This window comes from Lepisosteus platostomus, chromosome 9, assembly GCF_059453375.1.
Source record: "Lepisosteus platostomus isolate fLepPlt1 chromosome 9, fLepPlt1.hap1, whole genome shotgun sequence".
Classification (NCBI taxonomy): domain Eukaryota; kingdom Metazoa; phylum Chordata; class Actinopteri; order Semionotiformes; family Lepisosteidae; genus Lepisosteus; species Lepisosteus platostomus.
The window spans coordinates 55,520,469-55,545,689 of NC_142619.1; the positions used below are offsets into that span (position 1 = coordinate 55,520,469).

At 38.1% G+C, this 25,221-nt stretch overlaps 1 long non-coding RNA gene across 2 annotated transcripts in view; it reads right to left on the minus strand.

Moving 5' to 3' along the window:
* The window catches only part of LOC148655274 (uncharacterized), a 132,794-nt gene that overhangs the window by 77,162 nt on the left and 30,411 nt on the right, over positions 1 to 25,221 (minus strand). For both annotated transcript variants that reach the window (XR_015941237.1, XR_015941236.1), the window contains exon 2: positions 12,271 to 12,367. This is a non-coding gene — a long non-coding RNA (uncharacterized LOC148655274). The remainder of the gene's footprint in view (positions 1 to 12,270; positions 12,368 to 25,221) is intronic.

The following is a 25,221-nucleotide window of genomic DNA, read 5'->3' on the forward strand; positions in this document are numbered from 1 at the left end:
ACAGTACATTCTGTTGAATCAACGTTTTATTTTATTTAACACGTGTTTCGCTAGTGTGGACTGCTCTAAGCATATCATGGATGATTGAGTAAAAACATTCTGTCTCTTATTTCTGAAATCAATGAATGGCACCTTCCAGGATAGACAGTCTTGGAACTTTATCATTCATTATTAACAATTAATGGGACACCAGTAGATATGTTTCAATTTGACAACAAGAAATCACTTCTTTGAGTTAGACCTAAATATAATCTCTATTCCCTATGTATTTTAAAGATGTATAGGCACAAATAAAGAAATCATAGAAGCAGAGTTAATGTTTTATTCACAACGTGAGTGTTTGTTGATGATGTCCATGATGTTGTGCGTACTTCACATAATTAACAATAAGTACTCTTATCTGTGCTTGATATGAAATAGAGCACTGTCTGTCAGTACAGCAGTCAACACTGTCCTTACTGTCATGGTAGTGGCAGCATTATGTTATGGGGCTGCTTCTCATCAGCAAACACTGGGAAGCTTCTCAAGACTAATGGGAACATAGAACATAGATGATGGAAAATACTGGCATACCTTAGAGCAAAACATGCTTCAGACCCAAAACATGGATAGAAACTGGGACAGAAATTCTCCTTTCAGCAACAAGAAAAAAGTGAATCTCCTGGAGTGATCCAGTCAAAGTCTTCACTTGAATCCAATAGAAAATGTGTGGAAAATTTAGAAAATTACTGTCCATCACCATTCACCAAAAAAATCGACAGAAGTTGTACAAGTTTATAAAGAGAAACTTATTATTGCAGTGTGGAAAGTCAATAATGGGCACTATGCAACTCTGCTGCCTGAGGTGAATACATACAGTATGCTATACTTTCACTTTGGATTTAACGTCTCATTCTTTTTATTTTTGCTTAAAATAGTCATACTTATATGTGCAATAATGTGCATACTTTTGTAATTCAACAAAAAGGGATATTATTGGAAGGCTGTGAAGGAATTGTGCATGAAAATGAAAGAATGAATGCTGACAATGAATATAACACCTAAATGTTTCCAAATATTAATTACAGCATTAAATGCAATTTTGTTTTGCATCTTTTTTGCAGGAGCGTTATTCAAATAAATGATTTGCGGCATTTGAAATGTTCACAGGTATCACACATACATTATACATTTCAGATGTGTGCATATTCTGAATTTCAGTTCAGTAAAATTCACTTATTTTGTAAAATCATGGGGTATTAGTTGAAATGTCAGTTCTGGCATCAGAGCATATAATAGAGTCTCCCAGCACATTTACAGTATGTAGTATACAGTGTGTAAAGTCATTTAAAAACTTCATAGCTACTGTAAATAAAAATGACATCACTGCCCTATAATTCAGTTCAAAAGTTCAGTCAGATTTTCATTAGCTATGACGAAGAAGCAATTAGCAAAAACAGTCCAGCTGCACAAAATGAATTACTAAGAAGATTCACAAACTGTACAGGCATTCTGTTGCAAGAAATGTTGGCCGCTAAGTTTCAGATGGGATTAGCAATGTTTATTTTATCACTGTCATATTACATACATAAACAGTTGTCTGGGTAGAAGATACAAATGATCAAAGGAATTCCTAGTACAGTAGTTTGCAAAGAGTAACTAATGCTTACATCATTAAAACCAACTTATTAAAGAATAAATATTCAACAGTGACTGGGCCATTGCAAGTGAGGTCATTAAGAGCATCTCCATAGGGAAAGACCACAGCCTAAATACAGGAACAGACCTGCGAAAGGGCAAGTAAGAACAGACAGGAAGAAGCATAGACACAATCATCATCATCCTCTTCTTCCTCAAAAATGTGTGCCGTGAGAGAGCTCCTCATTGAAATCAGGCTTAAAACCAGATTCTGTCCAGGTATCTGAACTCTGAAAGTGTTCCAACTCTGGGCTTTATTTTATAAGAGAACTTGCTGTCTTAGTGATGCCTTTGTTTATTTGTGTATGTGTCTGTATAGAAATGGAGATTTAATTCTGGGTGGGATTCATTTTATTAGGATGTAGGGTCTCTCTTTGGCCTATGTTGTCTTCATATTATTAGACATTTGACATTATTCTGTATGTCCAAAGAAATAAGGGCTCTGATAATCACTGACATACTGTATATATATCTGGACATATTTGTGAGATGTGTGTTTTGTACAGTATATCTTTGTGCGTTATTTATTTAAATATTTTATGCTGTGAAAATCTGGGAAATTGTTATTACTCTATTTTAAAGAAGCGCTGGACAACAAAATAATCTATACAGTACAGTATGTGCTTTGTAATGCTTGGCAATCCCTAAATTTAAGGTGTGAAATTATTAATCTTTATTATTTGCTCTCATAGCAAGGTAGTGTCATGACCTGGATAATTTATTTTTTTATTTTATCACCTTCCCTATTTATAACAATATAATTAAACATTTTAAACATTAAGCCAATTAGCAACAAAACTCGCTGCATCACCTGTAAATATACTGGACAATTCTGGATCACTCAGATTCTGGATCACTTCGGGGGTGGAGAGGTGGCTCTGTGGCTAAGGATCTGCTCCTGTGACTGGAAGGTTGCCGGTTCAAATCCCGCGGCCGACAGAGGAATCCTACTCCGTTGGGCCCCTGAGCAAGGCCCTTAACCCCAACTGCTCCAGGGCTGCTGTACAATGGCAGACCCTGTGCTCTGACCCCAAGCTTCTCTCCCTGTCTGTGTCTCCATGGAGAAAAGACAAATTCCTAATGCAAGAAATTGTATAGGGCTAATAAAGAAACATTATTATTATTAGATGTCTTGTACCAGCAACCTTATATACTGCATCTCCTGGAGAAAATGCCCAGCTACAGTATCTACATTGGGGAAACAGGAAGGAGACTTGGAGATCATGTCAGGAACATGTCAGGGCTGTGAGGATCAAAGATCTCTCCAAGCCCATAGTTCCTCATTTCCCCTCTTACATCCATGATCATGCTGATCTCTCCCTCTGCATTCTCAAAGAAGGGTTTCTCAACTCCTATTACAGAAAGACATCCGAAACCTGAAACTAGGATCACACCATCCCCTTTCTCTCAACAACAGACCCGTTTCCTTCTAAACCTCTATTCATTTGTAGGTTTTGACTTCATACCTCTCTTCACCTGCCTCGACTTTGCGCCACCTGAGCGTCCACTCTGCTTCTGTCCTGCTCCCGCCTCCTCTCCACTCCTGGCTTTTGTTCCCCTGTGTTTTATCAGCTGTTGATTTTCCTTTCTCTCACACCTGAAGAAGGCTCCACAGCCAAAACGTGATTCTTTCTTCTCTTTTCAGCAGGGAATAAGCCTTTACTTGTTCTTTTGCAGCCTACGCATGCTGACAGTACCTACCTAGCTTATAATTTAGCTAGGCGATGTTATGATTTTTTAAATGTTGCAAATTATCACGCATCCCATAGAAGCAGAACCATTTCAATTTCTGAATGGCAAAATGATGATCAAACAGATCTATTAAAAGAGCTGAAAACTTCTGATTAACTGAACTGCAGAAGAGCCAACATCCAGCTTTCATAGCTTATTTATGTGACACTTTGAATTTGTACCTGAGATGATACAGTTTAATGGTCAACATGTGATAGTGTTACTGCGTTCTACTCCCAGTAGATACAAGTGCACATTCAAAATATTTTGTTGATACAATATATGTTCTTAATGCTCCTGATTTTTTATACTAGGTTATGACTATTTCACTATATTTTGGGTGGATAAGCCACTCATTGAGAGACATATTCTATTATTTTTGCATACTAAGTGCAATGTACTGTAGCGGTCCTTTTGATGTGGTTAGTGCACATCTTCGTGATGTGTTAAGAGGCCGTTGCTTACAGTCAGTTTCATAACAGTCAGTGCAAATTTCATATCTACATATCTACTTACCCCCAGCATCTCTGGGTCGCATTAAAAATCAGTTTAATCTTTTAGTACTGCCTAAGTGTCACAGACCACCAGAGGCAATTTCTGCCATGGATGATGCCCCCTTAAACATTTTGTGATAACTCTGTAAGCAGTAGAGGAACAAGTAAAGGTTCATTCCATGCTGAAAAGAGAAGAAACACAACGTTTCAGCAGAGGAGCCATCTTCAGGTGTCTTCTCCACAGCCGAAACATTGTTTCTTTTTTTCTCTTTTCAGCATAGAATTATCCTTTACTTGTTCTCCTGCAGCCTAAGCATGCTGATGCAGCTACCTACTTGAACTACTATAGGCAGTGGAGGTCTGGTTCAGCGCTTTAATGGAAGCTAATACATTGGTCCTAAGGCAAACCATCTGCTTCACCTGACCGATTATCTGCATCCTTAGAGTGAAACAATAGTCAGCTAAAAATCTAGTTCGGATAATAAAATAAAAACATTAAACCCATTTACGTAGTGTAAACTACTGTACAGTATGTAGACTTTTTAAATGGGACATACTAAGAATATTACAGTTTGTTGTACTGTGATCACTATGTTCTGATAAAGATATTGCTGGAATCAGACCAAAGAAGAGCAGCTAGATGCATGTGTGGGTTTAAGAGAATGTCCTACACTGACAGGCTGAAGGAACTGAGCCTTTAAGCCTTGAACCAGGAAGATACATATTCAGAAAAACTACTTCAAGGTTCACATAGTAAAACCAGTGGACTTCTTCAGGATCGACAGTGAAACAGGAACCACAGGACACAAGTAGAAGAACATTTAAAACTGAGAACTGGAGGCACTTCTTTACTCAAATTGTTGTGGGAGTCTGGAACAAGCTCCGTTTTTTGGAATGTGTACCGCTGCTCAATATTTCTTACGTCATGAACAGAATTGTGTAATGGTGAGATATCCCTGGTTTATTACAAAAATATTGCATGTCACTTTGGAGGCAGGTCATGGACTTTTTAACTGTATAGAAATAATTGCTTTAATTGCTCATTTATTGGCCATGCAACAACAATTATTATGTTCTCAAGGAGTTTCAAGTTTTTTTCAGAGTTGTTGCAGTTCCTGGCTGGAAACACCCCCCCGGTCTGTCTCCTTTAACTGTTGGAGACTTGTAAACATAATTACAATAGTCTGGGGAGTGAAAATTATTGCCAAATGAATGAAGGTGGGTGGTGAGCAATTTTAACATTAATTCAAACTCTTCTTTACACACTGACCCACGTCACAAGACAATGAGAATTCCCTGGAGAGTGGAAATTGTTGTTAACTAGGTCACTTTTGCATGCTTCGGATATTGAAAGTAGCTCAACTTCCTTTAACTGTGCTGTTCAGCCACTGCATGGGGCTTTTAAAATGATATTTCTTAAAATATTTGCATAATCACAGCCTTATCTGTGAAATTATCGAGTCCAGACCACAACTGGAGTGGCTCTAAATTAAATGCATTTGTTGCCTAATTGCTTATTATGATTTTCTCACTGATTTGCAGATTTCTATCCACACATTTTGATTTTTTCATGGTATAATAATAATAATAATAAACTTTATTTTATATAGCGCCTTTAAAGGTGGCTTCTCAAAGCGCTTTACAGGATGACAATAACAATAAATAAGAAGACAACAACAATAAATAAGAAAAATTTCACAAGACAGGACACAATTATAATTACAGCAATACAACAATAACAATAGAGGAGACCGTGGAAGATGGTATTAAGAAGAGCAGAGGGGTGAAGAATGGAACCAGTTAAGTAAAGGCTTTTCTGAAAAGGAGGGTTTTGAGTCTGGATTTGAAGGAGTTTAGAGAAGGTGACTCTCTAATATCCTTGGGCAAGGAGTTCCAGAGCTTGGGGGCATAGCAGGAGAAGGCCCTGTCGCCCATACAATGTAGACGGGCTTGGGGGACAGTAAGGAGGGCAGAATTTGAAGAGCGGAGGTTGCGAGGTGGGGAGTAGGGCGATAAAAGTTCAGACAGGTATTGAGGTGCCAAGCCATGTAAAGCCTTGTAGGTGAGCATGAGGATTTTAAAGTCTATGCGGAATTTGACCGGAAGCCAGTGCAAGGACTCCAGGATAGGAGTAATGTGAACACTTGCACTAGATCTGGTCAGGATTCTGGCTGCTGAATTTTGGACATACTGCAGCTTGTTCAGAGTAGATTTAGATACCCCAGGGAGCAGAGCATTGCAGTAGTCAATTCGAGAGAATACAAATATGTTGATCAGCTTTTCAGCCACAGTTAATGATAGCATAGGGCGTAGTCTTGCGATATTTCTAAGGTGAAAAAAAGATGTTTTGACAGTATGCTGTACATGTGGGTCGAATGTTAAGCCAGAATCGAATATAACCCCAAGGTTTTTCAATTTTGATTGGAGCTCAAGTACAGAGCCATCTACAGACAGGGTTACAGGACTGGCTTTGCGAAGTTGATGGGGGGTACCAATAAGCATGACTTCAGTCTTGTCACAGTTAAGATGAAGGAAGTTTTGAGTCATCCAAATTTTTATGTCAGAGATGCAATTAGATAGAATAGAGACAGCCACATCAGTGTCGGGTTTGGTATGGATGTATATTTGAGTATCGTCAGCGTAAAAATGAAAGCTGAGGCCATGTGATCTTAAAAGCTGACCAAGTGGGAACATGTAAATGCTGAAGAGCAAGGGGCCCAGTATTGAGCCCTGAGGGACACCAGACTTGACAAGACCAATTTCAGACCTGTACCCATTGAGAGAGACAAAGTGACAGCGATCAGTGAGGTAAGACTTAAACCATTTGAGGGCAGTGTCAGAGACTCCAAACACAGTCTCGAGACGAGAAAGCAAGATGTTATGGTCAACAGTGTCAAAGGCAGCACTGAGATCAAGAAGGATGAGTATGGAAAGAGAACCAGAATCAGAAGCTATTAGGAGATCGTTGGTGACTTTGACTAGGGCGGTTTCTGTGCTGTGAAGTTGACGGAAGCCAGATTGGAGGGGTTCGAAAAGGTTGTTTGTCATGAGGTGGTTATGTAACTGAAGTGTGACAGCACGTTCTAGAATTTTAGAGAGAAAGGGTAAGTTGGAGATGGGGCGAAAGTTGTTAAGATTGTCGAGAGCCATGTTAGGCTTCTTTGGCACTGGGGTAATAGCAGCAGTTTTGAGGACCGTTGGTACAATGCCGGTGCTCAAGGATTCATGTATTATATTGAGGACAATGGGACAGAGAGAAGAGAAACAGGACTGGAATAAAGTGGTGGGAATGGGATCTAAAATAGATGTGGTGGGTTTCATGCGCGTAACTAGTTTGTTTAGGGATGCTGAGTCAAGAAGAGAGAAGCTGGAGAGACGGGAACCAGAGAAGTTGGATGAGGAGGGAGGAGGTGTGGAAATTATATCCGTAGTGGAGAGAATGTGATGCCGGATGTTGTCAATCTTAGAACTAAAGAAATCTAAGAATGTGTTGCAAAGTTGTGATGAGGTATATGTCCAACATGCAGGGAGTATAAAGACATAACTGCTTTTTAAGGTACCTCAAGGGCAGAAAAAGGCATCACAGACCAAGCCAGACTTCCATACTGTTTTAGCTGACTTCTTAATTAACACTAGTCAAACTAGGCATTGGCCATTATTCAGATCCCATGGAATGTTTTTATTCTTGAGCTGAAAGCACCTTTTAAAACCGGCCAAGTTATACTTTTAATGTAAAAGTCGTCTTAGCCACCCACGCATTGTACCATCTCCAAGAATACTGAAAGGAACTAAAAACCCTTTTCGCAAAAACGTTTTTTTTTTACATCCAACTGCTATTGGAGCTATTTTTTCTCCAGATGGAAAATCACCTGTTAATGTTAAACATCTCGAAATCACCCTATTGGCAGAACATGCTTTCCTTTAAATCGACGTTCAAAATTGTTTAATATTGCAACATCGGCGCATGGGGCTGTAAATAAATTACCTTGCTAATGCGTCCAGTCAGTTAGGTTTCAGCCTCCTCTGGAGAGCAGTACTTTTCCAACTCTGAGGTTTATTTCCCTTAAGGCTCTGCAGTTCTGGATTTTTGTTGAAAACATTAAGATAATTTCTTGTGTCATGAACTGGACTGCGAATGTATTGTTTTCCTTTGTTTTTCTATGAACTTGCATAATACCCATGTCAGACTCACTGGGGACAACAGAAGGTCCATGACAATGATAAATAATCACTGGTAAACTAAAGGCCACCAACAGCTTATCCAAGACAGATCTGCTCCAAAAACATCCTTTCCTTTGTTGGTAATACATGAGCATTGCTATCAGCCTTCATCTCTGCAAACTGCTGCAAATGATACATTAATATTGTAATGAAAAACAGATTAATGACTGATTATGTAAATTAATAATTTTAATCATATGCAACGTAATCTGAATAGTTTATTAAATTAACTCTCACTGTTACAGCATTTTAAGTCTTTTTTCCAAATCGCAACTGATGTCTTCAAAGCACTCACAAAGTAAAAAAAAATGCACAAGGTACTGTCACAGTCAGTGATGAATGAATTAATACAGTGATTTCTTTCAGTGTGATTTCCATGTACTCCAACGGTGTTTGGGGAACTTTACATGGTAAAACAAAGAAAATGAAGATAACAATTGAACAGAAATAAATACCATTAAGATACAGATAATGGAAAAAGGAGAAAAGGCAAAACACTAAGTAACAGGCTGACTAAACATATGTCTTTAGTCTATATTTAAAAACTGTAAGAGTTAACATTCTTCAAATGAGCAAGGAGTGAGTTCCAGAGTTGTGGAGCAAGGCAGCTAAAACCAAGCACCCAGAGATACTTATACTGTACCTATGAGAAAGTGTTACTTAATGTTATGTGGTCACAGAGCCATGAATGCAGAAGAAGTCAAGCAGCTGAGTTTTGGATCATTTGAAGTTTATTTAGGAAGCAGGTAGGGAGACCGTGGTAAAGGCTATTATAGTAATCCAGCAGAGAGATGTTATGAAGACATGAATCGGGGTTTTTGCAGCAGAGTAATCAAGAGATGACCAAATGTGGGTAATGTTTCTTCTTTCTTTTAAGTCTCTTTATCTTTAAATGTCAACCTGTTCTTTCAAAAAAAGAAATTCATTGATATTCATTGGACACCAGGTTCTGGTCACTAAAAAGAAGTAAAAAAAAATAATCATTGCAAAAAGGAAATTAAAAGCTATAGAACTACCAAGTGTCTGTAATTACCGAACAAATCTTTCTTAATTTTTCTTGCTTTCATAGAATCGCCTATCTGAAGGTCAGTTATTAATGAATGCATTAGAAAAAGCGTAATGAGTAAATAATTATTTTTTGGCATTTGAAAAACCAAAAAAATTTAATTATTTGATGCCATCGACATAATGCTCAGAAAACAGAAACCTTCCAGCTTTGAAAGTCAGAAGTGCTTTCCCCACTGCTTCCACAGAAAGGACATAAGATAAGAGAGCTAAGATCACTTTATTAGCCATATACAATTTCTTGCATTAGGAATCCATCCTTTCTCATACCCCAGCTTGCTCTCCATGAGACACAGACAGGGAGAGAAGCTTGGGGTCAGAGCACAGGGTCAGCCATTGTACAGCGTCCCTGGAGCAGTTGGGGTGCAGATCCTTAGCCACAGAGTGCAGATCCTTAGCCATAGAGCCACAGCTCAGCCCTGATCAGACTTGAACTGATCGGAGCCCAGCAAAGTCAAAGAATTTCACAATACTTGGCTTCACTTTACTCTGAAACGATTTTATACAACAGCTGCCCACTTTCCACTGCCAATAAACTTCTGGCTTTTGGATAAACTGCCAGATAACCAATAATTTGGATTCTAATCACACTATCATCTTTGCCAGTCAGATGCCAGTTCACAAACACTATTGTCTCCTGTTCCTATTTACTGACAGGAATCTCAGAAGGGGAGGTGAACTAATATATTGAGTTTACATAAAATACAGAATATGATTACTCCTGGCATTCCAAAAGGGAATGTTATTATGATCAATTAAATAATAAAGACAAAACTGGGTGAACAGAAACACAAACCTGACCAACAGAATGAACTACAGTACAGATGAATGGTTTATTAAGGATGGCAAAACCCTCTAGAATCCACCACCTTCTTTTTCCACCAAAGCATCCTCTCGTATTTGACGTTTTCCAGAAACTTGTCGATGAGAGGAGGTGTGTGTTGCTTTCGGCACCTACAGACTTAAGATGTGCACCACTTTCCTCCTTCCTTAAATCATAAACACCTACAAGCTGCTATTGAGGTCATGAATAGTCCAATTTCCTTTTGTACCTGATCACGTCAAATATCTTTCCAGTGCTGTCTGTCCTTTTCTAGCATTTTTAAAGCTAATTGGCTTTTTTTGGGGGTGGAAAAACTAGTTGAATTACCTACTGTAGTGAGCACTTTGATCACAGAAGGAACAATGAGTGCTGGGTCAGCATGAAAAGGAAATGCAAAATAAAGCAAGATATGGTATAATGAGCAGCAAGGTTTTCTCAGCCTGATCAGTAGAAAATATTTCCCTCTGAGCCAGGTTCCTGAAAGGGCTAAGTGGAACATGCACTATCAAACAATCCTCTCTCAGGGGAGATTCGGCTCTGTTCTTAAAAAGTATGGTAGTTTCTTTCATTGGCTGGAGTTAGACACTTCCTGCACTTAATAATTTGTAGGCTGGCTCCTCTCTCACAAAGGAGAAGAGCTGCATATGAAATGAAATGAGACAACAATGGGACGAGGCAAAGTCTTTTTGGTCTTCACCTGCACTGTGTGAAGAATAGCTTCTCCAGTATGTCTCAGGGATATACTGTAAAGTCAAATAAATTATTTTCCCTACTGCCAGTGTTAAAGCAAAATAAATGGAACGGTGATTTAAGTAAGAACACACATTCTGTAATGGACTATTTAGTTGAATCACTATGACTTAATCTTGAACTGTCAGCGTGTTTTTTTTTTTAACTTTCTCCTGTGGATTTTGGCATGACAGAGACACAGAAAGTCAGAAGAATAACTAATATCAATTACAACCAATTGCATTTACAGGTCAATCTGCAGTCCGAGTTATAAGACCGACATGTTGTGTCCAAGCCAAAATTTCCAGTTATGGAATTTTTTATTTATAGGGGAAAAAGTGGAAACGGCCTTACAGCTCACGGGTCCTGGGCTTGGTTCCAGACCGAAGGCCCTTCTGTATGGAGTTTGCATGTTCCCACATGTTTGTGTGGGTTTCCTTCCAGCTTCTAAAGACATGCTTGCAAGGTTAATGAGTGTCTCTGCACCTTCCTTATGTGTGCTTGTTGTGTGTGTGTGTGCCTTGCAGTGGACTGACATTTTGTCCAGTGTGCAGTGCTTGCACCCTGCATCCTAGTTTTGAGAATATGCTCTAGGTTACTGTGACCTTCTTCAGGAACAAGCAGCTTATGATAGTGGATGGATGGATAAAAGTCAGAACATGAAGCCAGGCACACCAGGCACACCAGCTGACGAACCCACACCATTCATCTATACAATGAAACCTGCACTTCAAACCTGCACCAGGTTTTAAAGTTGATACACCTAGAGCTACTGTAGATTTAATGATTTTATGATGGTTATTATTGGATGCATTATTTCCATTTCTGTTTCTACTAGTTCAATGAAAGAAAATTCCTGGGTGAATTTAAAAGGTTTGATTACTTGACTTTCAGAGTTGATCCAGTCTTTCCACTGATGAAAGACTGATTAAGTTATCCCAAATTCCATCTGTGAGCAAAGAATAAACCATCATTCAACCAAGAACTGCAGCCATGTGCAGCTACTCTACAGTATAGCTGATCTGTTGAAAGGCAAAACTTCACTCTGACCAAAACATACCATGCTAAAAAAAATAAAATCAAAAGAAGCAATGAGATAGTGTACTACTAAGAAAATATTGGTGAACCCTCTAGGTGAGTCTGTATTTTTGTATATTTAGACCTAAACCATAAAATGATCTTCATTGTAATGAAAGGTGTAATGAAAGACGAAGATAGCCTGAGTAAATATACAGGTATAACACAAAGACATTACATTTTACACTAGAAATGTACACTTGTGAAGTCTGATATCCATTTATGAATTATATTGTATACCTGCAATAACATCTGGAATGCATTTGATCATCTAACTCATATATATCCCAAATTATTATTAATAAGAATATTAAATTATATTATTATTAATACGAATAATAATTATAATAATATATTATTTGCTTGTGAATTCAAGTTAAATGCATTTATTTGCATAGGCCAGAATGTAGTATGGCCAGGTTGGTACCAAAACTGAAATGTCTGTGCACTGACCTGCTAAGAAGGGGTCTTGGGAAAGAGGGCTGAATCCAAGGGCGGCTCTCTGATGACAAGCTGCAGCGAGCAGGTGGAAGTGAAGCACACAGTCAATCTGAAAATGCCACCAAAACAGGTGAGATCAAAGCCGAAGACAGCAGGACAAGCATACCAACGGGGAACTGAGAAACAAGCTGGGTTCAAGACAGTATCAGTCAAAGCAGGCAGGGTTCAATACATGAGAGACCAGGGAAAAATCATAGCGAGTGGTCCGAGAGACGATGTTGAAGCATACTGTATGTACATGGAGATGGAACAACAAAGAAAGGGAGAGGGAGACTGAGAGGGAGAGCACTGTCATCCCTGGTCTTCAAAATCCTCTGGTGAAAGGTAAGTACTAGTTAACCGCACACAGGTGGGATACTGATCTAGCTGTTATGGTAACTGGCTGAGCAGGGGCTTGTCTTGGGTAGCAGTGATGTTTCGCGTTGCTGCGAGAGTAGGTCAGACAGAAAGAGAATTGGTTACTTCTGCTATAAGTATTCAGTCTCATTATTACCTACAATCAGTCAAAGTCTTCGCTTATAAGAACGGAATTCCCCACAATGCGTCTTCCTGTGACCTTGCATTGGAAAATGTAATTAGAAAATGGATGTGTGGATAGAGAAGGATGTGACCGGCCATGGGTCTGTGAAAACTGGACATGATTTTTGAAAGAGAATTTTGGGAGAAACTAGTTCGCAAGAAAGATTAAGTTTCAGAGGGAGACATGTTTTGAAGCCTAGTTCCATATACATTGTATGATAATTAGCATGACCCTTATTTCAAGATATTTCACTACCCAGGGCCATCAACCCTGACTGTGTTAACTGACGAGCGCCTAGGCAAACATTATGAAGGTAGTTACCACTATACTACCACTATAATAATTAGATTAAGAAGCCGAGAGCACCTTAATAAAAAAGAAGACACAGAAATGCAAAACAGGGGATTAGGGGATTATCGTGTAGAGCTTCTGCAGATCCATAATTGTGCCCGTTTTGGTACCATAGGTGTTCTTCCCCTGTGACAAGCTAATTCTGCTGAACAGAATCCAAAAGGAAGATATCACTTTGTTAACTGGTTTTGGCTGGACTGGGGTAAGTGTATTATCGATATTGTAAGAGTGGGTTTTAATGAAGATGACAGGATCCACATATCACACATAATGAACAAGTGTATACTGTATAATGCCAAACATTCATACAAACAAGTCACAAAGCAAGGCTGGTACATCTTACTCTACTGACTTCTTCTTGTTTTCTCCAATTCTGACTGCTTTTGTGTACAGTATATTAAATAATATCAGCCTTTTTGTTAATTTTTGCATAGCTTTAGTTAGTTAATCTTTTTTAAGTTATTGTAGGGAAGAAACAAAAACATTAGAATTTAAGATCATCTCATATTGCCGACCACCTAATCTGCGTAACCTCCTTGTTCACAGCTCCCTTGACCGCCCTCAACAACCATCCACACCAGGCACTTTCCCTTGCAACAGAGCTCGCTGTATCACCTGCAAGTACACAGCCACCACCACACTCATTCAAGGCCCCTCAGGACAATTCCGGATCACCCAGACAGCATCTTGTACCTCCAGCAACCTTATTTACTGTATCTCTTGCAGTAAATGCCCAGCCATCTACATTGGAGAAACAGGAAGGAGACTCGGAGACCGCTTCAGAGAACACGTCAGGGCTGTGAAGATTAAAGATCTCTCCAAGCCCATTGTTTCTCATTTCACCTCTGACGGCCACGACCACTCTAATCTCTCCGTCTGTGTTCTCAAAGATGGTTTTCCGAACTCATACATCAGAAAGACCACCGAAACTAAAATTATTCTGCAGCTAGGATCACACATTCTCCCTTCCCTTAACGACAGATTACTGTTCTTTTAAATTTTCTCCATTCATTGGAAGTTTCATTTCACACCTCTCTGCACCCATTCTGACTTCACACCTCTTGATTGGCCTCTCTTTCTGTCCCCTGCTCCCGCCTCTCACTCCTCCTCCCTCTCAACCTTTGTTCTCCTGCTACTTTACCTTTGCCTACTGCCCTGTCTCTCTCACACCTGAAGAAGGCTCCACGGCCGAAACGTTGTGTTCTCTTTCTTCTTTTTTTCAGCATGGAATAAACCTATTACTTGTATATCAAATAATGTTGGTTTTTCCAATAGTCTCACAATGGTGCTTCTTAATATTAAATTATTATGAGGGTTGCACATTTCAATTGGGACTGCTTGCTTTAACTGAGGCAGATACTTTGACCAATTTCTATTCTTGTTATCGTAAATGAAATTCACTCATGGGGTGCTCCAAAGAGATGTACGTTACTGCACACACAGGTCCCTCAGTGCAGCACTACCAAAGCATCTTGCATCTTGTTAAGCTTTTAGCTGTTCATTTGTTCCAACTGTGCAAAAGAGATGACAATCCCTTCTCATTCTGACAATCCTATTTCTTCCCTTTTAACAATATCTTGTCTCCAACTCATAGGTTATTTTAATGATTGGTAAATGATTGTGCAACTCCACACTGACTGCCGAAACAGCCTTCCTCACTCTTAAAACGGAGGCTGTGTGACACCAGGAAAGAGATAAAAGCAGAGAATCTGTTTCTGAGAAAGGCTGGATGTCCTTAGTTAACATTTGAGGATCGTTTACTCAGCTAGGAAATTGAAAGGTCAATAAAGAATGGAGCCAAATATCAGGAAATTTATATTATTCATTCAGCTGAAAAAAAAAAGAGGCTGTCTCTATATTTAGAAGTGTGTGGTTTAAGGTTACAATACTGCTTCCAGATTAAGATAAATTCTCTGGAAAGTCTGTGTATGTTAAAGGAGAGCTTTCAATGTTGTTTACATCTTTGTGGCAGATAACTAATGCAACTTCAAAAAATTTGTAAACACATCCGCCACCAAATGTTTTATTAATGATTTCTCCTGGCTCTTGCACAGGGATGCAAAGTTAAAACATTAGGCCGTGGCTTCTCTAGGGGAAATTTTGCAGCTACACTGCTGAAGTCTAAATTGGCACCTCGTAGCTTCTGAACTTGCATAAAAGTTGAATCATCCTTCTTTTGCTGTCAGCACATTAATCTTCCACCAGGGAACAGTTACCATATTCCCTGAGTTAAACATACAGCATCATCCTGCAACCAGCTCCAGAGATTCTCAAAATGCCTTTTCTCTCCTTATTTCTCTCTTCATGTTCTGGTTCAAATGCGGCCCTTTGGAAGGTTGGTTATTTCATCAAGGAAACACAGACACGTAACTCACATTGACGCACATGACACCATTTGTTAGGTCACCAGAAAATTCTAATAATGTAAGGGATTGTTAGTGAAGTTTCTGATGACAGCGGATAATCTACACATGTTTAAGTGAGTATACGATGGCAGATTTATTTTTCCACTTCTACAGCCGTCGATTACTGTGTTGAAGGTACTCTCAGTCACATTTGCCTTTTTCAGGCTGCAGCACTACATCAGCAGTGTCCTGAAAATCTTTCATCAACCAACAGAATTTGAGAAAATCTGAACCTAACCCAATCGTGCCTCATCCAGATCAAACAAAACTAAGAAGTAATGTTCTGGATCTACAGGCATGACAAATTTGTTCTCATTTAAGGCACTGCCAAACCTGCTGTGATATCTTTGTGCAGACTCGGGGGGATGTACATTTTGGAGAGGTGTATCCAAAAATGTTTCCTACCGACAGTTCTCATGAGAACACATGTATTATACTCCAGGAATATTTTCTTTTGACATGATTGTGGTTTTGGCTTAGCAGTGCCTGAAAGGTTGGATTTTCTGAATAACCTCATATATTGTTGAATTTGGATCTTCATGCGTCAACTAACTCCACACCAGACAGGGAACTATGTGGCTTCTCTTTTAGACACAAACTGACAACTAGATACATGGAATTGTTTACAGTTAGTTGTGTCTGTAACTGTACTCCTGCATTTATGAAATCACTACAGTTCCAAATACTTAAGCATGAAATGTCTGCCTGTGCAGCTGAAAAAAATAACTAAATAACTTCCTTAATGGCAAAAAATGTATTTTTATTCTGAAACAATTACCTTTACTCAGGGAAATGACAGATTGATCTAATACCATTTTCAATGTTGTTGTCAATAAAGGCTAAAAGTTAAAAAAAAGTCCATATCTGATAGAGTTGTTGACGGTTGTTCAGACAGGACTGTGACCCTTAAGTGTCGGCAAAGTTTCCTGCGCTCTTCTTAAGCAGCAGTTGTTTTCAGGTAAGCAGGAACTTTAGTAACTAGAAGAGGGGCCTCTTTCTCCTTGACTGTAAAATTATGTATTGGGTAATTTTTGATATACTGTAACATATCACTTGGGGTTGGCCTCTCATTAAGCACTATCTGAACTATTTAAAATATACCACAAAACAGAAAATAGTCTTCACTTGAATAATAATAATAATAATAATAATAATAATAGAAACTTTTCCCTGAAACTAAACCAGAGGGTAAAACAATACAATAACCCCCTGTTATGTTCTTGCAGCTCAGCTGGAACACTATACCTAAAGGTCATTGTGATGTACAGTATATACCTTCAAGAAACATTCTGGAATTTATGCTGACTCATCATTTCCATCTTCCAGGAAATGTGGGTAAAATATAAAGAGGATATATTAGTATAATGTAAAGTGGAAACTTCTAATCAAGGGATGTTATTTTAAAATTGTTTAATGTGCTACTTAAGATTTAAGACAGTCATTTAGAATATTCCACACAGCTTTAGTCACCATCAGACATACTGTATGGTACAAGTGGTATATTTCTGGTGTGAAATCACTTTAGAGAACATCCTCCAGATACATTCCTGGGCTGAAAGGAATGTGCTACAACGTAAGTGATAAGGAAACGGAAGTTTTCTTTCTTTTTAGTTTTAAACCAAGACGATTATAAGAGGATCTAATTTACACACTTAGAACTGAGTCCTCTACAGTCGGTGTCTTCAGAACACAAGTGGCAACAATGTGGAAGTTCATTTCAAACTGAAAACAGGGAGCAGTTCTTCACACAAAGGGTTGTGGGGATACGTAACAAGTGGACCAGCTACTGTATGTGATTAAAACTGATGCCCTGTCTTCAAGAAAGGTGTCTAAGTTCCTTGAATTAAATTCCTGCTATGCAATGGTCTCTCTTGCAACCATTCAGATATTTTTCTGTTCCAGATCTACAGGTGGATAATTATTATTACTTCCAGTATATTCACCTTTGTAGCAGTTGTTATACTGTAACAGCATGTTTTGTAGGACTGAAACTGGGCATGGTGATGTAAAACATACCGTTGATACATACTGTACAGTATCTTTAAAGGCCTTCATTTGCAAATGGAAACAAAGTCAACGAACAGCAGGCAGAAGTGCAGAAAAGAGGTTAGAGCTCTGGACTCATAACCAAAAGGTTGCAGGTCTGAAACCTTTGGGGGGTTTCCCTTGAGAAAGGCATTTCTCTCCAACTGCTTGGGTACAAAAGCCCCATTGTAGAGAGAAAAATATAAGGTGCCTTATACTAAAACCTCAGCTAATCATCACATCACATTCAGCAACCGTTTATCCAACTCAGGGTCACAATTCTCCAGTGCCTATATCCTGGGAAACATTCAGGAGCAAGGCAGGATACAACCTGCATGAGATGCCAGTCCATCACAGGGCACACACACAGACACAAACACACACAGACTTACACCAGTAGCCAATAACCTACAGTACTAGTATGTCTTTGGACTATGGGTGGAAAATGGAGCACCCATAGGAACCCCACACAAAAACAGGGAAAACACAGGTGGATTTCACACAAAGAGCACGCCAGGTCCAAAGCTGAATCCAGATCCATACTACCACGCCACCGTAACACCCCGTCAGATTACCAACAATAATCGCTGTGAAAAAAAAAAACTGGATTGTCCTGTTATTTTTGTAATTGATATCACCCAATGTGTCATTGTAACCTCCCAATATTACCCTATGGAGAAAAAAAAATCGTACATATCTGTTTGGTTTGCACATGTGTTTTCATATCCCTTGTCTCTTTTGCAATTTTTTTTTGCTCTGCCTCTCATTTCTGAATGATTTATAGAAATGTACATATATCTGCCTTGAGCCCCATAACGAGCGTCACCACCAATTGATGTCCAGGTTGTTACTTTCTGAGTGAGTGCCAGAGAAGTTACAGAATGTTCATTCGTCATGAAAGAAATTGTAATGTGCTGTGTTTCTTTTTTTCTTTTTTTTTATTCATATGTATGATGAGTTTAGCAGTGCCAGCTGCCTGCCTCTCATCTTCAAAGACGTTTACAACTCTTTTCTGCCTCAGGCAAAGTTCTGAAGCTGTGAATTCTAAGTCTGCAGAGGCTAGTTACTCTTTCTTTGTCATGGAATTTAGAACTAGATAAAGCCTGTTTTAAACAGTGCATCTCTGTAGAACAGAGTTCTTTTGCTTTTTGGTTAGTCATTTACAACACTACAGGTAAACTGAACGACAGAGGATGGTGTTTAATATAAAGCACATGTTAAAGCTTTAGATAATGGCCCAGTCTCTGGAACTGTCTTGCAACCTTTTGGCAAGTTCCATTTCCCAGAATCCTTTGTGAAAATAAGTGCTTCCTCTTCTCAGTTTTAGATACACTTCAGTGTACTATTTGTTTCTACTGTATTTGTGCTCACTGGTTCTGTCCCAGTCTCTGTTCTGAAGAAGTGCACTGGGTTGATTTTGTTCAGTGGATTTTAATACTTGTATTAGGTCCCCAAATAATCTTTTCTGTTGAAGACTAAATAAGTCTGTCTGTACAGGACATTGTCTTCAGTCCAGGAATGTTACTGGTTGCTCTCCTCTGGACTGATTTCTGGCAGAGCAGCGATATCATCTATGTAATGTGTGACCAACATTGTTCACAATATTCTAAATAGTAATTTGTTTCTCTTTATTTGCTTCCGTCACTCTCTAGAAGATGTAGATGATGTGTAAATATAAACATTTAAAAGTCTTTTTCATATGTTCTGTAGCCTCTTTTAGCCTTGTGATTGCCATTTTACACATATGTTTTTTGTTTTTATGCCCCATACTTACCCTGCACTTGTACAATAAACACTAGCTGATAGGTATTTGCCCAGTGTAGAATTGTAACTATTGTCAATCTTTTTTAATTTAATTTTCTGCTTCTACAAACCATGTTACAGTATGTCATAAGTTATTTTACGTAAATTATTGTATGTTTTTTATGTGCATTAAAAAAAGCAGCAGACACACTAGTAATCATTTAATATTTAAAATTCAATTGTTTTGGAAGCAATTGGTCTATGCGAGGGTTCTGAGAAACCAAAAGATATACCTCAAATATTACACGTTGGAGTTCCTCTGCCAGTAATGACCCAATGTGTTTGTAGTATTTGCATACATAGAAAATTTTGGGTCTACTAAGGCAGATAATGAACATCTATCAAAATGTGATTTCTTATTTATTTTTAAATATATTTTGTCAAGATAAGGGAGATCTGAGGTTGAACTGGAAGATAAAGGGCCACCTAAAGATATATACAGATATTTATTTCATTAAACAAAATTCAAATAGTTTCAAGCAAGGAGCATTAGGAAAAATATATATAGTACCCTCAGACAAATGCATTTGCTATTGTTGTTTACAGTCCAGTTTTCCATAAAGATTCCCTAGTACACTGTACTTTTTTGTTGTTTTGACATTATCTGTAAAGATTTTTATTAATTGTTCATTTAAAAAGGGTTTAAAAAGTCGAAACCCTGAAAAAAACAAATCTCACTATAACATTTGAATTGTCTTGTTTTATTACAAATTCTGGAATCGGTGGTGGTAATCCAATTATTATCTGCTATAATAACAATTTTAATTGTGCCTTGCATCCAAGTTCTTCAAACCTTTCCAGTCAGGGTTTAGACATATATATTTTACAGTGCCCTCCCTTAAGTACTGGGACAGTCGAAATTGGGAAAGTCAAAATTGCTATCTTTGCTGAATACTGAAGTTGAGATGAAAAGATGAACATGAGGCAAAAAAATCAAATGTAACCTTTTTTCTGGTTGTCTATGCTTATATGATGTTCTCTTTTAGAATTATAGTATTTTTTGCTTAATACTATGACAGTATATCTGTCTGGATCATATGTAGTTTTATTTCTGGATCACTGATACAGTATGTCCCTTCTTTGGTGTAGCTTCAGGTGCTCAGACCCGAAGAAGGGTCAACACTGAAACACATTTCCTCATTCTGCTTTTCAGCATGGAATTAACATTTATTTGTTCTTTTTAAAATAACTACAAGACATATGCCATCATTTGAAGCAAATAATAGGAATGCCACAAGTCTATATTTCCCTTATATTGCTTGGTTAAGACATATTACACATTCACATATTGCACTGCCTGCTTCTTTATCATCACATACTGTAACTCCTGCCCAAGATACATTGCACAGGCTGCCAGTGAGTTCCAGACCGGACATCAAGATTTCTTGATCACATATAAGGAGATATATGATCAACCCCCCTGATTTAATGCAGGTTGTAGCCCAGGTCTGCCAAGATCCAGAGATGCAGAGATCCAGGTCCAGAGACTCCGCATCCTTTGATATTTCCAGAACGTTTTTAAAGATCTGTCTTTTTACTAAACCTTTCAGTATTTAACTTTGATCTTTTACTAAACTTGAACTAGTTTGCTTTACTTTTTTGTTGCTTCCGATCTGTATGATGTGGTACTCATAAATCAGATTGTATTCGTGTATTATTGAAATGCAACAATGATTATCCTTATTTATTCTAATAACTAGTAGCAGGACCAGGTGAAGTAGTGTTAGTAGCAATGTTGTAGTAAAGATGTAAGGGAGAAGAGCAAAAGCTGGAGCTTTTTGTATCATTTTATCATATATTGGCAACCGACACATCTGAAATGATTTCAGAATGATATGGAGATCCGCAGTATGGGTCAGATCTATGCCAACAAAGTAGGGACATTGCTGTACAGTAACCAGTGCAGAAGTTCACACTGGGACAGACAGAGATCACCGGGTGATAGCGCTGTCATTTAAAGTAAGATCAGTTAAGCTGTGAGGACTTCAGAACATGCTTCCTTTCAATGGCAATAAATGTCATTAGATCTGTTTTATGTCCTCTATTTCATTCTGAGTACTGCTGCCTGAAGGATGTTGTGACCTAATGGGAAGAGCTCAGGGCCACGACACTTCTTCATGCAGCATTTTCACCACAACACTGAGAAGCCCTGTGACCTGATATGGCTTCTTCAAGCATCGCAGTGGCGAAAGAAAAATGGGTAAGAAACATTTTGACATTTTTTTTCTTCCACGCTCAATACAAAAGTTCCTTTCCAGGTTCAACAAAGGTGTGCTAATATTGAGTGCTGAAAATGTAAGAATAATATTACGATTATGATACTGATGCTCCAAGGAGATAATTGTTCTAGGCTATTGGTGTATCCAGTAGCCTGATGTATAGATGCTACTTCACTAGCTGTGTTTCTAGTAAATCTTTCAAATAGATGTGGTTAAATTTTGTTTAGGCCTCTTCTATTTGGTTGGTGATAGTAAAATACGGTTGGGATTGTTGTAGTTATTTAGAAAGCCTGTTGAAGGCACAGTAAGTCAACTTTATTTTTTATGGCTGAAACACAAACACTAGCTCATTATTTAAACATACTGCAAAAGCAGTAAACAAGCAGCCACAAGCCATTGCATTGTATCAGGCTCTATTGAAGTGGCAAGCATTATTGAAATCACAAAACCCCAAGAGGATGCACATCCAGTGTTAATCAGTTGGCCAGTGGAAACATTATGTTACAGAATAATACAGCTGATTCCAACACTAAACACGTAAAACACATACTGAGTACAGCAGAGAGGAAAATGGCAGCTGCTTCTGACTTTGGCTTGACTTTCAGAGCAGCAGCTTAAGCTGAACTTGTTATCTGTCGTTGAAACATTGAAAGTAAATAAATGAAAGGATTGCAACTTGATCCTACTGAGCATGTTTTTAAAGTTTAAAGTTAAAATGCTCAAAATCTTAAATCCGTCCCGTTGAAAGTACTTTGGAAAAATATTTACATTGAATACCTGGGACTTGGAAATTGCTTTCTTTCAAGTTAGCATCTAAATCTAAGTACTTTTTCCTGCAAATGAATGTATGTAATGTCATACAACCAAATGCAATATTAATTACTTCATCAAAGAGGGTGTATTTTTAGAGTGTTTAATGTTCGCCTGACAGAAGAGATGGCTGACAGATGGAATGATTTGTTTAGCAAAATTCATTTTTGCACTAAAGCTACAGGCTGAATTACTAACACTGCATAGAACAACCTTGAGGCAATAATGCATCTTCTGAAGAGACAGAAAAAGTCTATAAAGGATACAGCCTAAAGAGCAAGGAGTGGAGTCTCTAAAGATGTTATAATATTTTATTAATGGATCTTCTACACTCCACATACTTTTGTCATTCAGAAAGTTACCGCTAACAACTTATGAAACACATTGCCATTTCAATTCCAGTTTTTTGCCTTGATTTGCATTGCTTGTGTTTCAGTTACTGCAGTGTGTAATGCAAAACCTCTTTCTTAAATTTATGTAATAAAACAAAATAAAAAAAAACGAATAAGCTATATAAACTGAACAAAGATTCAATTGTCTATGACATATTCTGATCCCATTGCCACGGGAAATAAATTTTGCACATTTAGTGTGGTATTTGTTTCCATTTAGTTTTCTTTTATTAGACATACTTGAAAAGTGAATGTGTAAGTGTCTCACAATGTTCACCTGTAATTTGTTGCATAGCAGAATTAACAGCTAAGGGTATTTTTCAGATGTAAATGTAAAGAGATTGATTTTAATGGTTTTCCAAAGATCTCAAATTAAGCCTAAAGAACCTATTCTTTATGTCCAAGCAGAAATCTAAAAGTCAACTGAAAAGGATATACGTACATTATACGTATATAAAATATTTTCACTTTGTAACTATACAGTATAATGTTACTCAAGAACAAGTACATTAATCTGGGAAGATTAAATTATTCTCTGAAAACCCATTCATGAGCTCACAGGAACCACTGTTCAGACCTCTTATAGGCACGATCCTTTGTCATACATCTTAAAAAAAGATCAGCTATGCATTTAATAAAGGCATAGAATCTGTGTTCATCTTCAAATCTCTTCTCTCACAACAGCTTCAACAACAATCCCCTTCTTTAGAATATGAAAGGAGGCTATTTTCAGACATCTGAACAGCTATCAGTATTTATTTTTAATTGCTGGAGGTCATGAGTCATTAGTTTGTGATACAGTCTAACAACAAAAAAGTAACAACAAACCACTATCATACACGCAGCAATGAATCAGATAGAAATGAAGAATTTCTAAATCTAGTGTCAACCAAAGCCCTTTTATAGCCACAGAAACAACACTGTCACTATTGAAAATCAGGTAAACATTTGATGGGTAGGTACAGCCATTTACAACTGGTTGTGCATCCTTAAAATAATAACACAAAATCTGCAAGTATATATATATACATTGTGTATTCTTCCAAAGAAATATGAAAGGAACTAATGAAAAGACAGCAAATGTGAATATGTAGCTGAAAGCTTGCAGCAGTACTACAACATGTGCAAAATAATTATTCAAACCATTCCATGTCAATCAAAAAATAAGCATGTACGGTCAGGAAGGAGCTATGTTACAGTGCAGAAAAAAAGTTTGCAAACCCCAAAGATAAATACAGAAATTTCATAACCTGACCATGAACACTGACTTGAATCAAAACCAGTTTTAATGTAAATATCTCTATAGGATTTATGGTAATCAATTACGTCACTTGAAACAAAATAATATATGAATTAAACAACGTATTATTGGAAGTGTGAAAAAGTAAGTGATCCCCTAGTTTCACTAGCTGGGTTAAGAGAATAATTAGAATCAGGTGCTTAAATCATTAGTGAGATCTTAGGGGTTGAGTTTGGAAGACCCCAACCTATCTAAAGATTAGAAACATTGTGAGTTTGGTCTTCACCATACATGTGTGTTTGGAAACAAGTCATGCCATGATCTAAGGAAATCTCTGATGACCTCAGAAAAAGATCATTGAGTTACATTCATCAGGGTTACAAAACCATTTCTAAGGATTCAGGGCTTCACAGATCCTTTGTCAACTGGATAGTCTACAAATAGAGAAAGTTCACTGTACAAACAGAGACCAGTGTCACTCTCCCCAGGGGTGGTCACCGTACCAACGTCTCTTCAAGAACAGACCACAAAAGCATCAAGGATGTTACAAAGAACCCCAGAGCAACATCCAAGTAACTGCAGGCCACTCACACCTTGGCTAATGCCAATGATTGTTCACAATTCCACTATCACACAATGACAGAAATGTACAGTGGTAATGGATGGACAATAAGGTGAAAACCACTGCTCTCCAAAAAGAACATTGCTACCCATCTTAATTTCACCAAAGAGCACTTACAGTAAATGATCCACAATGCTTCTGGAATAATCTTCGCTGGACAAGAGTCAAAGGTAGAACTCTTTGTCGTCAGTGAAAAACATTATGTCTGGTGTAAAAAACACTGCTTTTGAACAAAAGAATCTCATCCCAACTTTAGATTATGGTGCGGGATGTGAAATGGTTGGGGGCTGTTTTGCTGGCTCGGGACCTGAATGGCTTGGCGTCGTTGACACAGTCATGAATTTTGCATTGTGTCAAAAGATTAAGGCCAGTCGTCTGTGACCTGAAGAAGAACTGAAAGTGGGTTTTGCAGTCGGACAACAATCCCAAACACACTAAATAAGCAGATGTACAGAAGAATGGTAAAAAAAAAAAATGTTTAGCTGCAGTTCTTCCTACTCAAGTGGGTGCAACCAG